At 44.4% G+C, this 16,074-nt stretch overlaps 1 long non-coding RNA gene across 1 annotated transcript in view; it reads right to left on the bottom strand.

Moving 5' to 3' along the window:
* LOC146798167 (uncharacterized) overlaps nt 1-16,074 on the bottom strand; it is a 96,612-nt gene that overhangs the window by 60,299 nt on the left and 20,239 nt on the right. The window contains exon 2 of the long non-coding RNA XR_014968628.1: nt 15,080-15,210. This is a non-coding gene — a long non-coding RNA (uncharacterized LOC146798167). The remainder of the gene's footprint in view (nt 1-15,079; nt 15,211-16,074) is intronic.

Raw genomic sequence — 16,074 nt, 5'->3', positions numbered from 1 at the left:
TCGCCGCAAACATGGACTATGTCTTTATTGTGGAAAGAAAGGGCATTTCCTTCGGGAATGTCCGGTTAAACCCAAATATGGCAGGGCTAGGATAGGGCAAGCGGCAGCCCTCACCACTCACAAAGAGGAGGGAAACGGCATGGCTTGAGGAAGCAGGAAGGGAAGTCCTCAAGCGGTCGTACCATCCGTTCGGTGGATACCTATGTTTTTACGAAGACGGACCATTTCTTTATTTCATTTACAATCGAAATCGGTCATGAAACTAAGCGCATTCAAGCGATGGTAGACTCGGGAGCCACCGGCTGCTTCATGGACAAAGGAGAGGCACAACGCTTGGGAGTGCGACTTGTTACCAGGACTGTTCCGGAGACTGTGTACGCAGTGGACGGCAAAGAACTGGAATCCGGACCTATCACACACAGCACTCCGGAGTATGAGCTTCTCTATGAGAACTATCATAGGGAGAAACTATCCTTCTGTATAATACACGCCCCACAGTATGGGGTTATTCTAGGTCTTCCCTGGCTCCAGAAGCACGACCCAACTGTACGGTGGGCACACAAGACGTTGAGTTTCGAGTCTGAGTATTGCCGAAACCACTGCACCACAGCATTATACCGGCCGTCGAGACTCCTAACCACCAGACAACATATAGAAACCGCAGCCACAAAGGACGTGGCTGTGCCTCCGTGTTATGCGACCAATGCCGAAGTTTTTTGCCATATTAAGGCAGAGGTGTTGCCACCCCACAGGGACTACGACTGTCGTATTGACCTTGTCTCGGGATCGGTGGTTCCGTGCGGGAGGATATACGCTCTTACGGTGCCAGAAACTACCTACCTACGAGGGTACTTGGATAAGCACCTAGAGTTGGGTTTTATACAACCATCCAGATCACCAGCGGCCTCTCCCCTTTTTTGTATCCCTAAGGCCAACAGGGATTTGCGATGTTGCATTGACTACAGGGCATTAAATGTCATAACTATCAAGAATCGATACCCACTTCCCCTGATTCCTGTGCTTTTGGAACAAGTGCGTGCAGCAGGCATCTATACTAAATTGGACCTGAGGGGTACCTACCACTTGGTCCGGATAAAGGAAGGGAATGAATGGAAGACCGCATTCAAGACATGGTACGGGCTCTAAGAATACCTTGTGATGCCCTTTGCGTTATGCAATGCCCCAGCGGCGTTTCAGTTCTTGCTCAACAAGGTGCTAAGGGAATATCTGGACCTCTTCGTCGTGGTCTATATAGACGATATCCTTATATATTCCACCACAGAGGAAGAACACGTCGGTCACGTGCGCCGGGTATTACAATAACTAAGGAAACATGAGCTGTTTTGTAAGATCACGAAGTGTGAGTTCCACGTAACCACCGTGGAATTCCTCGGGGTTATACTTACCCCATCTGGCCAAGTCATGGCGGAAAGGAAGGTGAAGGCCATCATTGAGTGGCCCTATCCTTGCAACGTCAAGGAGATCAAGAGCCTCCTAGGTTTTGCGAATTTCTATCGCAGATTTATCCGACAGTTCTCGGACATAGCGACTCCTTTGACCAGGTTAACCAGGAAAAAGACACCGTTCCTATGGACCGAAGACACCCAGAAAGCCTTTGACCGCCTCAAACACGCCTTCACAACAGCCCCGGTTCTTACCCATGCCAATCCGGCCCTGCCGTTTATCGTGGAAGCCGATGCGTCCGAGGCAGCTATCGGAGCGATGCTCTCGCAACGGCATGAAACCACGGGCTATCTGCATCCCATAGCGTTCATGTCCAGGAAAGTAAATACCGCGGAACAGAAGTATACAATTGCAGAGAAGGAGCTGTTGGCAATCAGAGACGCATTTCTTGAGTGGAGGCATTGGTTAATGGGAGCAGTCCACCAGGTCACGGTGTATTCTGATCATCGCAACCTCCAGTTTATGAAGGCCGCTCGCCATCTCACTCCTCGTCAGCTCCGGTGGATGCTCTTCTTCGGCGAGTACCATTTTATCGTCACCTTCCGGCCTGGAGTCCAGAACAAGAAGGCGGATGCCCTAACAAGACAAGACGCTGCCTGCTTGGTATTAGTCCTACCGAAGACTCCATTATCGAACCTAGCAGGGTGTTGTGTACCGTGCAAACCGACGGCTTTCTGCGTAAAGTCCGACTGGGGATGCAGAACTTCACATGGCGAAACTGGCTCAAAGCACATCCAGAGTGGCGCATACGAAATGGTCTCCCTATAAAAGGACAACAATTGCTACTCCCTACCCAAACACTACGCAAAACAGTGTTCTCATGGTGTCACAATCTCCTGTGTGCAGGACATCTAGGAGGCACAAAGACACTGGAGAAGGTTTTGCGTCAATTCTGGTTGCCAACGGTTTGCCCTGATGTGTTGGCATAGGTATGGGAGTGTACCAGGTGTGCCCAATCGAAACCGGATCACCAACAGGCACAAGGACATCTGCTGGTCATGCCCACGCCCAAAAGCCCATGGGAACGGTTTTCGGTGGATTTCATCGTGGGTTTACCTGCGGATCAGGGTAACACCGCCATCATAGTGGTCGTAGACTATTTGACCAAGATGGGCCACTTCATAGCCTGCAGACAAGCACCCAAAGCCAGTCAGTTGGCCAAACTGTTGTTAGTCCACGTTGTTAGACTCCATGGCCTTCCCCAAGATATTGTCTCAGACCGAGGGGCCCAGTTCACGGCTGGTTTCTGGAGAACCTAGTGCTCGGAGCTGCAGATAACCTCCTCTCTTTCCACTAGCTTCCACCCGCAAACAGACGGCCAAACTGAGAGGCTTAACCAAACCCTAAAACAATTCCTTAGGTGCTATGTCAAGACTAATACTGACAAGTGGGTGGACTGGTTGTGGATAGCAGAAATCGCATACAATAGCGCCAAACATTCCTCCACACTGTACACTCCGTTTTTTTGCATGTATGGGTTCCACCCTAGATTCACTCCCTTGGTCCTGCCCAGCATCAACACCCGTCTTCCTGACGTACACACAAGGCTACAGCTCATGCGCAAAACACTTTTGGAAAAACGCAACAACCTGATTAAGGCCAAAGAGAGGCACAAGGCACAAGCCGATAAACATCGTAGACCAGGTCCTACGTATGGGAGTGGTGATTGGGTCTGGTTGTCCACAAAGCACACCAGGTTTAAGAAATACAGCGTGTTTAGTCCCACGTACATAGGCCCGCACCAGGTGGTTAAACACATAAACCCTGTGGCGGTTAGGCTGAAACTCCCTTTACATCTGCGCATACATCCCGTGTTTCATGTGTCTCTCCTGAAACCTGTTCAGGGTAGGGTGCAGAAAAGAGCAGCTCCTGTGTTGGTGCAGGGAGAACCTGAGTATGAAGTGCAGGGCACACTGGATGCCAAGAGAGTATGGGGGAAGTTGTGGTACTTAGTGGCCTGGAAGGGGTATGGCCCGGAGGCGAACTCCTGGGAACCAAGGGAGGCGGTGCACGCTCCCAGGTTGGTAGCCCGGTTTCATCGCTTGCACCCTGAAAAGCTTGATGGCAGCTAGCGTTCCTGGGAAGGGGAATGTTCTGTCAGGATTTTGGCGCAGGCAGTCACACTATCTGCTCTTCGAAAAGGTCCTCGACGGAACTACGCTACCCAGGAAGCAAAGCGAGATACGTCATGCGTAAGGCAGCGGCGGCTCCGGAAGCAGGAATAAGACACCCGAACTCCGGTCCGCGCTGTTGATTATTCGACCAAGTTCCTTGGAGAAACAGGACATTTCTTTTGGCTGCTCCGCAGACACAACACTTGAGAACCACTATCTTTCCGGCAACCGGAGACAAGATCCCCGGTGTAAGTAACTTCCCTGTTGGAAGAGACCAATTCTAGAAGCAGTCTCCTGCAGGGGAGTGTAGGTGCCCTTCGAGGCGCTTGGGCTGCTTGTTCACCCTGTTGGAGAAACCGAGCTCGGTTTCATGCAGGGTGAGTAATCGCGCCCGCGATACCTGTTCTACGATAGTGTGTAACAGGGTGTGTGTGATATTACCTGAACTGAGTGCAAGGGATTCACTGCCTGCATATCGCTTGTGGGGAAGATATCACAGCCTGACTTTGGCAAACAGATACATACCGGGAGTGTGTGTATATATATATATCCGAGTTCAGAGCACAAGACACGGTGCCGGCAACACGCTTGTGTGGGGATAACACAGCCTGACAATTGCATTGATTTCAGTTCATGTGTGTAGTATACACCTGCACCGTATTCTGGGTCATGAAGTGCTAAGCCAAAAGAGGAGACGAGTTGGCTAACTTTTTCCTCTGTGTCATAACCTGACAGGATACTTCTTAATACAGTACCCTGCTATGGTGTTTGTTCTCCGTTGTTCTTTTTTTTTGTTTTTTGTTTCCATATTGTTAACCACACAGGAGTGAGAGCACAGAGTAAGAAACGAAAAGGCAAAGACAGGACAGGGCAAGAGCCGGGTCACGCTGAACAAGAATACCGGAGCCTTGGTCTGAGGGTGTTATCTTCTGCTCTCCTCTAAAGTGTGCTGGGTCATCTTTATTTTCCTTTACAGGTAGGAAAGGGATATCGAGGGGGTTCAGGGACAATAGAACGTAGCAATAAAAGAAGGTGTTATAGTCAGAATCTCATGGTGTTTCCTTGTTTCCCCCACGGGTCTCCCTCCCCGCAGTCCCTACCCTTTCCTTCCCCTGCTCAATTGCCCCAAAAGTCTGTGTGTGTTCACATGATCCAGACTTGGGTCAATTCAGAGGTGGGCCCCCTTTGAGCATCGGCACAGCCCCGAGGATACAGAACTGGAGAGCCTGACAAAGGGCTTGGCTGATGCGGCTGATCTCACAAATGCAGTCACAGCGTCTGGGACCAGAACGCTGTATTTGTTTGTTAGATCTCCATAGACAGAGTACTTAGTCTGCTATATAACCTAGACGTGTGCACAGGCCTGCTATTAGAGGAAGGCTTATGCTAAAGGAGAACATTTTACTTCGTCTGCGTAAACCTGCGGTGCGTCCACCTCTAAGCCGGGTGGTCCGACAGAGAGTTTTGTAGAGTATCCTCTCCACCAAGCTCCAAATCAGTCCTCTTAGGGCCCGATTAGGAGTCTGGTGGTCCATTGACCATCAGACTTGTAGGGCGCAGCGGTGGCGGTCTCCCAACCGCCCTAATATGAGACAGGCAGTCAGACCACCACAGCTCCACTTCAGCTGCCAGGGAACCGCTGAGTCACCATGAAGCCTCGAATGGCTACATCAGTCAAAGCCATGTACTGACTCCTAGCCATTGTTCACATTTACATTTCTTTACGGTAGCGGGTACTCAGACGAGAAGGCCTGTTTCTTCTTTTGCTGTAGACCCTCTCTCCTCCCTTTCAACCAGCGGCACCTGAAGGTCAGCATTATCCTTTCTGGAACGGTTGAATTTAATAGAAAGAATGGGAATTGATATTTTTAAATTAAAAAAGATTAAGAAGATTGTTCATATGCAGTAATCGGTGTGGTACCACTGATTCAAAATGTTAGGTTTCATGCTGAAGTGGGGAACACAGGCCAAGCAAATTAAGCTAGCCATTAAATAACCTTACATCAGAGGAGCAGCAATTACTTTGTGTAGTAATTACAGCCTGAATTCTACATAACTTGGAACCATGCCCTTAGTTTCCAAAAGAGTCTTTGTGTTTTTAACATAATTGTATCCATACAGGTACACAGCTTACAATATATTTGAGCCTGAATTTGGGGTTAACAAGCCCACCTAGTTTGCATATTTTCCTCCTCATTTAACCTCATAACCTCTAATAAATCTCTGCCTCTCTTTGCTCTGACAACATAACTACATATTATATAAACAGAGAAGGGCAGTGTGTGGGGTGGAGTGTGACAGGACCCATCTATTCTGTCAGTTTTCCTGAAGTCACTAGCTCTGTCTTCGCATTATGATAACATCATAGAAAATTGCTGAATAGATAATTGAGATCATGCATAGATACTGATGATACACAAGACCCGCCTAACATGTCAAATGCCCTAACTACTATAACCTTGTATACCATGCTTAGGGGGTCCTTTAGAACCTGGTATATAGTAAGCAGATCTGCTAGAGGAGTAAGCCCATGGCCTCCATCACTCAGGCAAAGGACCACCCACCCTATTTAAAGATCCCCACTTTCCTGGCCTTGATGTCGGTGTCTTGAGAGCAGCCACAGTGGTGGCATCCCCCTTAGGAGCATATCAGGTTTGCTGAGTGGGCACCATTTTAAACCACCCACTAGCCAAAGTTTTTTTAATTGAAATAATAAACGCTGCAAGCAAGAGTATGTTTTCTTAATACAGAACACATATGCCCGTATGTGGTGCTATCTCCCTATGTATGAGGTTATTTTACATTTTCTCTGCCTTTATCCACCATGCCTTGAGGATGGCAAAAGGAGCATTGGTAGACCCACAATGAACAGGGTGGGAAAAACATCATTGTAACTCGACTACTCCTTGGCAGATGGGTCACCAAGTCAGAGGTTTACACCATACACTATAAACTTGGTCCTTCGCCTAAAAAGAGGGGGGTCATGGCAAGTTTTGTGCGGCAGAAGCATTGCAGTGTTATGGTGGTGATCCTGCTCCACCAAACTCGAAATGAGGCCATTTGTTTCACCTCTGCCTTTGCTCCTGGTGCCTTGAAGCTGGCAACATTCAGTATATAGTGCTAAAGAAACCGAAAACATTTCTGATAAAGAGCAAAGCATTATTCTTTAGAGAGTAGGAGAGACTGACGGTAGCTTAGGCATATTCAGTTGGGATCAGGTGAAAGACATACCGGAATGCAAATCTTACACCTTTGCATGTAAAAATATTCATTTTGCCCTTAGCATAGCACTAGCTTGTATGTACACAAACACACACATGCATCAGACCTTGAAAGAACTAGATCCATGTCAATAACTCAGGCATTACAAATTGTCTATTACGCTTTATTTCACATTCTATTTCCTGGGCCGTGAATGTCCCAAGGGTTAATTTCCTGGCAGGCTCCAATGTCACCAGTTTGCTGTGTGTCAAAATGATTGCTACACCATCCACCTTGCTTGTGATAATTTGACTTCTTTTATCTATGCTAAGATCAATGCCATTCCTGTCTTATGCAGCATGGTTACAAGCTTTCGCCCTGTGAGAGAAAGTGCCATCTTTCTTGCATGGTATGCCCCCATTTTTGCTGAATTGCTGATGTACTTTGACTGAGTGTGCCCTGGGCTCCTGCCAAACAGGTACCCAGGGCCTGTGTTCCTTCCCTAAAACTGCATTGAAGCCTAAACCCAATTGGCATCTCTGGCCACATGTTAGCCCCTGGTAAATGGTACCCTAGGTACCCAGGGCCCTGTGACCAGAGAAGGCCCCTGAGGGCTGCATCACTTATTGTGCCACCCTTAGAGGTCCTGTACCCTGACACACACACACTGCCTTTGCAGGCTGAGTGTCTTGGTGCAGAACAAAACAGAGAGTCGACATGGCACACATCCCTGTGTGCCATGCCCACAAAACCCACTGCCCTGGCATACCTCAGTCACCCCTCTAGCTGGGTGCCCTATGGCAGTGGTGTGTGTACAGGTGCATAAGCCCTGTAACCCTACAGTACCCAGGTCCATTCCTGGGCACAGTAAGTGCAGTGCGGCCATTAAGAGTATATGGTGCTGGGAGATCATCATCACGAACTCCACAGCACCATGATGGCTGCACTGAAGACTGAGAAGTTTGATATCAAACTACTCAGCACATTAAACCCACATTGATGCAAGGGTTGGGTTTAATGTAAAATGCACAACAGAGAGCATCTTAGAGATGCCCTCTGAACCTAACCAACAACCAGCATCCTGACTGAGAGGCTGCCTAGGCTGCCACCCAGCAGACATGTTGGTCTAACCCCTGGGTAGAGAGCCATCCGCTCTTGTGTGTCTGCAACAATGCACGTCCTGAGCGAGTTGCTAGGTCTCCTCCCCCAGGATGGTCATGGGAGGCTTCAAAGGCATGCCGCCTTTGTGAGCTTCTCCAGGCCACTTGCTCTACTCAGCAACTGGCCCCTACCAGTTCTGACCCCCACTCTGGTGGGAAGATCGGCGGGAAAACCTAAGTGAAGAAAGGGGGAATGCCAGCCTCTGCAAACCCCACCCCTCAGGTGGGGGAGGCGAGGTGAAGCTCTCGCCATCTTGAGGATGGGGAGCCCAACCCAATCGGGACTAGGCTCCTGCCCCCCCTACCACTGGAAAGTGGCAGGATAGGGGGTGTACCCACTCCAGGAAAGGGACCCATTGGTCCCTGACCTTCACCTACCTGTAACGCCCCTAAATTTAGTATTTAGGGGCACCCTGAACCTTCCTTCCTCAGATCCCAATTCCGAAACTACCAAGAAGAACAAGAAGAAAGAAGACCTGCCGTGCAGCTGCTAACAAGAGGACAACACCAACTGATTTGGCCCCAGCCCTACAGGCCTGTCGACCCTCGAACCTGCTCCTGCTAAATCCCGGCGTCTCCAGCGGTCAGCACCCTCGAAAACCCCGGAGGACCTGACTGCCTTGCTTCTCTAAAAGACAGGGACTCCCACGAGCAGTGGTACTGCTCAAACAAGCAACAACCCCTGGTGCCAAGCCAGGAACCGCGAATCCAGCACACTCTGCACCCGCCGAGCCCGGCCTGCGCCTGAGTGAACAAAGACCACCAGGACGTGCCCCCGGTGGTCGCACCCGAAGAATCCTCGTCCCCGAGCTTGCAGCCTTTGTTCGTCTTGCAGCTGCTCCATTGAAATACATTGAGCGCCCAACAGCTCAAAAACACCCTGCACCCAGCCGCCCGAATGCCCCTGGAAGTGCAACATCTATCCTATCTTACTTCCCCACTTGCCCTGTGTAAGTGACCAGGAGCTCAGCTCCAAAAGCCGCGTGGCCTGCCTGCAAGCAGCCACCAACCAAAGGCCCCCTGCCCGCCATAGGCTAACATTGGGCCTACTCTCTCTGAACCCGGCTGCCCTGTGCCGCTGAGGGTGTAACAACTGTACCTACCTGAGTCTGCCAGTCGAGTACTTACCTGAAAGCCGATAACTCACTTTTTCTCCATAGAGTAACATTGACTAGTTTTCACTTGGAAATTCTTCTAAGTGTCGAGTTTTGAAACTTTAAAATATTCACTAAAAATCACACACGATCAACGAAAACGAAATTACTCACCTGTTATCAGGAGAGATCCCAGTGCTGGACCTTTTGCACTGACCCTGCAAAGCAATTACAACTGTGATTACCGATAACCAAACTTTCCTCCATAGGATAACATTGCGTGGTTTTTGCCAGAAATTCTTTAAATTGTCGATTTTTGAAATATACAAATATTCCTTAAAAATCGCCTGTGTAACAAAAACTATTTTTTTCAACTGTTTACAGGAGTTGCACCAGGGCTGCATCCAGGATCCAGCCCTGAATAAGAAGAAACTATGCAAAGTAATTGAAATTACGTATACTTTAAAATTTCCATTGAGCTCAATGTTATAATTGTGTTTAACTTGTGTTGCCTATTGCAACAACTATAACTATTGCATTTCAAAGTCTATTGCTTATTGAAAGTATCTAACTGAAGCATCTCATTCTGAGAAAGTACTTTGATACCTACTTGCGATTCTAAAAACAACTATATATTTTTATATACAAAACAATTGGCCTAGAGTTCAGTTCTTGAGTGTGTGAGACCATTTGCTGGCTGATTGTGTACAACAAATGCTTTACACTGTCCTCTGATAGTGCCTTACTGCTCGACCAAGCTACTATTTTAGAGAGTAAGGTTATATCTAACTTTAGCCTCTGCCAAACCTCTGGCGACTGTGGACTCTGTGCACACTGAACCTTACTTTGGTGCAGTATATACAGAGCCACTTTCTTACACCCTGTTTTGTCGTTCCTCTCATAGCTCACTTAAAGATTAAGGAAGACAACAAGGTTTCCTCCTTGCTTAACTCCCTAAAGTCTGGCTCCGCAGATGATGTGTGTCCATTCAGGACTCCAATCTATTTATCTGTGGCTGTTACACCTGCCTTTTCCTTCATCCTTAATACCTGTTTTCTTCTGGCACTGTGCCTAGTGGATTGAAGAAAGGGGATATCAAACCCTTTTTAAATAAATCAACCTTGCACTGCAGGACAGAAGATAGGTTCATCTTTGTTTTGCCAGCAGTCACTAAAATTGGTGAGAAGTTCAGACTCACCAGCTTTCTAAACATCTTGAAGACCACCAGTTACTGGATAATATCTGGAAAATTAAAAAATGTGAGCGGGGAACCCTGTCACTCAAGACGGCATTATATTAAGAAATTCTAGAATTGTCATTCCAGAGACTCTGCGACAACTCATTGAACTAGCCCACGAGGATCATCATGGCATTGTCGCCACCAAGAGAGCTCTTCAAGCCTGAGTGTGGTTTCCTCGCCTTGATGAAAGAGTTAAAAGAGAATTAAAGGCCTGTCATTTGTGCAACTGTTTATTTCCCAAAACAATGCAGCATCCATTAGTTCTGTCTGACCTCCCAAAGCAGGTGTAGGAGAGAACTGCAGGTGATTTTCTTTTGGCCCCTTAACAATGGACACAATCTCATGGTAGTTGTTGATGAGTACTCATGTTTTCCCCTTGTTGAAGACTTGTTATCAACCACAAATGACAAAGTAATTGGGACATTAAATGACATTTTTGCAACAGGGGGTGCCCCTCCATTTTCTTTTTTGTAAGTTCCAAAAATAAGCTTATGTAGGAATAGTAGGCTATCAACAATACTTTGTGCATATAATCATGTGAAGAAAGGAAGAATAAAGTAAATACATAAACAGAAAGCAAAGGATATTGATGATACCTGGTTATATTTGGTATAAAAAGAAAAGCATATGTAGAGATATACAAATCTAAAGGCAAAGAGAGACTGGTTCATATTAAATATGCATAGAAACTATAATGTTATTTCAAAATAATATCATATGAATAGTACTCAAAAGACAAAGAACGCAATGTTGATACAAAATAAAGGAAGTCCAGGAGGCTTACCAAATTCTTGTAATGAAGGTTGGTAAATAAAGGATCTTTTTGCACTACCATCTAAAAATTGCTTGACAGGTGACCATAGGTGTAATCGCTTTGTGGCAAACAAAATTGGATGGACAAGAGTTGTGTCTAATCTGTGTTTGTGACAGACAGCATAGCAGCAGGCAAGACAGGACAATTTGTAGGTATCCTTCCAATGCTTTGTTATCTGTTCAAATGCAACTTCTAATAGTAGATCAATAATTCGCAATTGTGAAGGACAGAGGAGCTTTGGTGTTGAAAATTGTATTTATTTGAGACCAGATCTGTTTCCAAAACTCAAAGACGTAAGGGCACGTGAATAGCATATGTTTTAAGTCGGCAGTGTCATAAGAACAAGTCCAACATGTACTAGGAGTAGCAACGTGTATCCCGTGTAAATGTGCAGGTTGTTTGGGTGGTGCTAGGCGCTCTGGAGGATTTCCTTATTTTTAGCCATGTTTTGTTTGTTCCATAAAGAAATGGGCCAGTTAGTTCTCAAGTCAGCTTCCCAAGAGAGTTCTGTTTTAGATTTGTCTTTATGTGCAGGAGGATGTATTAAGCAAGAGTAAATAGTAGATGCTTTAGGATGTATACAGAGAAGACTATTCCAAAAGTTATTAGATGGGGAGGATGAGGAGGGGGGATGTGAGAATTGAGCACATGAGTCAGAGATTGCAGTTTGTAGAGGTAAGAATTTATGCTTGAAGGAAGATGGTAAATGATATATGTCCTGTGATTGAGAAAATTGAAGTGGTATACCATGGTCAAATAGCTGATACACCCAAATTAAGCCTTTATTTTTCCATACTTTCCAGTATATAGGTTTATTTTTAATTAATACGAGTTTGTTATGCCAAATTGTGGATTGATGAAAAGTATCAAAATCGTGTGGGGTTAGAGAAAGAGTGGTGTGTAGTAATCTGCAAGAATGTTTAATTACTGGTGTATAATTGTTTTGTGGTTTGCGGGTAAAAGAAAGATATTCTTGGAATGAAAAATGTGCTAAAAATGAAGCTTCAAGGTCAACCCATAGTAGTCTGTTAGGCGATTGAGAGGAAATCCAGTGTGATAGGTGCTCCAGTTGAAAAGCTTTATGATAGTTGGGAAAATGGGTAAAATTAACACATCCTTCTGATTTTGGACGTGTTAATTTTTGTAATGCCATTCTTGTTTTTTGTTGTTCCATAAGAAAGTTGTCATTATAGAGTTAATCTTATGAACGTATTTAGCTGGAATAGGTAACGGTATATTAGAAATGGTCCCCACCAAGAAAGATAAAGCAGATGCCATCTCGCAGTAAGCATCTGTAATTTATCTATGCATTTATCTAAATTGAGTGATATAGATGTGGCCGTGGAAGAAGAGAACCAAAGTCCGAGATATTTTATATGTTTGGAGTTCCAAGAAAACTTGGAAATCAGAAAATCTTCTTTAAACGTGTATCTGGTTAAAGGCATAATCTCACATTTGTCCGTATTCAATTCATACCCCGACACTAAACCATAGGCCTCTACCCTCTGTAAGAATACAGGGAGTGAGGATTGTGGCTGAGAAAGAAAGATCAATATGTCATCTGCATAGGCAGCTAGTTTATGTGTTGGGAGCCGGATGTAACTCCCGTGATGAAGTGATTTTGCCGTATTCAAGAAAGAAAAGGTTCTAACGCCAAATTAAAAACAAATGGGGATAAAGGGCAGCCTTGGCGAATACCTCTGTGAAGAGAGAAATAGGAGGATACAAGACCATTGGTAGAGATGGCTGCTCTGGGCTCTGAATAGAGCAAAGCAATCAAGGAAATGATTTCTGGGCCGAAGCCGAACCATTTAAGTGCGTGGAAAATAAATGGCCATGAGACTCTGTCGAAGGCTTTCTCCGCACCAAGAGCAATTGCAGCTAATGAATCGGAGTGGTGAGACATCTTAGATAGAATACTAAAAAATTGTCTAGTATTATCTGTAATATTGCGGTTTTTGACAAAGCCAGATTGCTCCTTACCAAGTAACACAGGAAGATGTGGTTCTAATCCAATTGCTAATACCTTTGACTTTTTTTATAGTCCATGTTAACCAACGAGATGGGTCTATAATTTTTGCAATATTTAGAGTCCTTGCCGTCTTTCGGTATTAAACAAATCAATGCTTCTAGAAATGAGCCTGATGAGTTGCAGGAAGAGGTAAAGGAGGAGATGAGATTGTGTAAGTGTGGGATAAGGAAGTGGGTGAAGTGTAAGAAAAATTCCACTGTGAATCCATCTGGGCCCGGAGCTTTATCTTTCTTGAGAGTCTTGAGTGCAGCTAATAGTTCATCTTGTGAGATATCAGATTCCAAAATGTCTAGATTAGAAACTGAAATATCTCGCTTTTGGATATTGGAAAAATACTGAATACAGAATCCTTGTGCTTCGGTGTTTGGTTATCAGCTATAATAGAGTGAATGTGAAGCCTGTTTTGCTTAATCTTAAAATAATTGGCTAACAATTTGCCTGATTTGTTTTGGCCGCCGTAATATTTCGCACTTGCTCGTAATAGAAATAAAGAAGCGTTCTCAGTCGAAGATTTATTAAAACCTATCTTTGCATATATAAGATCTTCCAAGCTGGAATTTGTTTTAGAGGTGTAAAAGGCATGTTCTAATGAATTAATTTTAGTAAGAAGTGTATTATGGATTGTTTTAAAAGATTTGCGTTTGTTTGATGAGTACCTAATAATAAAATAAAGAGTGGAAGCTTTAAATGCGTCCCAGATTGAACGACAGGGAAGAGCGTCAGTTTGATTGATTGAAAATATTCGTGAATAAAAGTGGTAAAAGAAGAATTAAAGTTGGGATCAAGAAGTAGGGAGTTATTGAAGCGCCATCTCTTGGGTAACATGGATTGTTGCATGAAGTCAAGTTGAATCGTAACAGGAGCATGGTCAGAGAGGAGGATGGGGCCTAAGTCTGCTGAAAGAAGAGACTGGGAAATATTACATGTGATGAAAATATGGTCAATTCTGGATTGTGTCTGGTGAGGCGGAGAAAAAATTGAGTATTCTCTCAAGTCCGGGTTGCAAAGTCTCCAGGCATCAACTAAATTTCTCTGTTCAATAGTGCGCAAAAAAGCTTTTTGCGGTTTTTTGGGGATAAAAGAAACCTTGGAATTCCGGTCACGGAAAGGGTCTACTACTTGGTTGCAATCCTGTGCAAAAATTAGGTTCTCTGTGGGATATTGTAATAGTAATTGGGATATACGGGTCCAAAATGAGACATTCCCAGTGGTAGGAGCATATATGTTAAATAAGGATATTGGAGTTTTCAATATCAAAAGTTTGGTGAGCAACCATCTGCCTTCATTGTCTGATTCTTGTGAGAGGAGTTTGGCATTCAGTGCTTTATGACATAAAGTTATGACTCCATGTCTTTTGCCATTCCCCGGTGAGAAAAAGACCTCGCCTACTTAATTCCTCTTAAGCTTTAGTGATTCACTTTCAGTGAGATGTGACTCCTGTATCAAAGCTATATCATTATCCAATTTGAATAAGTGGGAAAGAACTTGCTGTCTTTTTATAGGGGAATTTAAGTCTCTGACATTCCAAGTGACAATTTTTAGGAACATATATGAATCAAGTAAAATGAAAATTCAATTGAACCGAGCATAGTATGAATATTGCCAAATAGAATACATAAAATGAACATTATGAAAAACATTTGAAGAATATATAAATGACAAATAGAGCATGCAATAAACACAAAAATTTGAGTTATAGAAGCCATTATAGTAACTGTTAGAATAATTATGAAAATAAGAATTATAGTAACCAATGAGATCGGACAATCCTAATATTAAGTACGAAGATAAGGAATATAAAAAACATTTGGAATGAATTGAAGATAGAAAGAAGAGGATGAAGGAAGAAGTGCTAGAAGGAGACATGAGAAACGATATAGTCAAAGAAAGGAAGCAAAAGAGTGACAAAGAAGAGACAACATAACATAAGAAACAATGGAAAAAGAAAGACTATACCTACGTAAAATCCAAAACATGTAATGGGGGGGAGACCACATGGAAGGATGACACGTCCAGACTCCGTGGGGTTGGGCAGAGAGAATCCAAGAAGAGAGGACATAATAGATGGATACATCAAACGAGAATGGGGTCCTGTAAGGAGAAAAATGCCTTAGTAACTGTCAAAAAACATTACTGAACAAGAGCAATTGTCAAAATTTTAAGGCAAATACTATACTATAGAAAGCATAACCTGAAAAAAAGAATTACAATTTATTAAGGTAGGTGAACAAGTATATTATACTAATGCATAAACTAAACTCTCATAGTGGAAGTTTAAGGTCAATAAAAGAGTTAAGTGAAGACCAACAAAGCTAGAAAGGGTCATTTAAAACGTGAACTGGGAACATCCATCTTTTCTGGACGGTGCATGTTGAGAAAACTTAGTATCTTAATGGGATCCTCGTACGTAATGGTATTGTTAATAAAAGTAACTTTGAAGAGGCAAGGGTGGAATAAGTCAAATCGAGCTCCAATTGAGCGTAAGGCTGGTCTCATTGCTAGGAACTCTTTGCGACTGTCTGCCGTGGGTTTTGCATAGTCCTGTGAGAAAAAGAGCTGAGTTCCGGAAGATGTGTTTAATGGATCTGGCTGCTGATAACACCTTGAGGAGATCTGTATATTCAAGGAAGTATAGTAAAATTCTTCTGGGCTTCCTCATGCTAGAAGCAGTTGGAGGTGGAGGACCTAATCGGTGTGCTCGTTGAATATTGAGAGGGACATCCTCAGGTAAATGTAATACTGTTGGCAAGAACTGCTTGAAAAAAGTAATAGGGCCGGAGCCTTCCGAGCCTTCTTTTAGACCATAAATACAAAGGTCATTTCGTTGGTTTCTATTTTCGAGGTTTTCAACCTGTTTCTGTAAAGAATTAATCTGTGAGTGAAGGTTCTCAACTTTGGCTAGGGAGGAACCCACACTATGTTCAACGGTGGATATTTCTTCCATTTTAGACCAGC

The sequence above is a fragment of the Triturus cristatus genome, chromosome 9, assembly GCF_964204655.1.
Source record: "Triturus cristatus chromosome 9, aTriCri1.1, whole genome shotgun sequence".
NCBI lineage: Eukaryota > Metazoa > Chordata > Amphibia > Caudata > Salamandridae > Triturus > Triturus cristatus.
This window is presented reverse-complemented; position numbering and strand designations above follow the sequence as displayed.